At 36.7% G+C, this 330-nt stretch overlaps 1 long non-coding RNA gene across 1 annotated transcript; it reads right to left on the minus strand.

The window, feature by feature from the left end:
* Positions 1-330, minus strand: LOC104775432. Its single transcript, XR_765914.1, has 3 exons — positions 279-330; positions 142-188; positions 1-37 (listed from the first exon to the last, which is right to left on the minus strand). It is a non-coding gene; the product is annotated as an uncharacterized LOC104775432 (long non-coding RNA).

Raw genomic sequence — 330 nt, forward strand, 5'->3', positions numbered from 1 at the left:
AGAGATCAGCAAACTTAAACGCCCCACCACCTGTGGCCTTTTGGAATAATAGCATACCAATTAGCAAGACCACACACACATAAATCAACTACAACAAACGGAAATCCCCACTGCAAACATAACGATGATCAGCTTTGTTACCTTAACAGATAGATAATAATGGACTGCACTATTCTGATGCTGAACACCTGAATAAATTTACCTCTGTCAGTGAAATAATCAATGAACTCACAACTCCAGGAATTAGAGGTTGAGATCATAAAAGATTCAAACTTTACCAGAGTGTTGAAGGATATTGAATCGAATAAACTCTAAACAATCATCAATCTT

Source organism: Camelina sativa, unplaced genomic scaffold, assembly GCF_000633955.1.
Source record: "Camelina sativa cultivar DH55 unplaced genomic scaffold, Cs unpScaffold14358, whole genome shotgun sequence".
NCBI classification, from domain to species: Eukaryota; Viridiplantae; Streptophyta; class Magnoliopsida; order Brassicales; family Brassicaceae; genus Camelina; species Camelina sativa.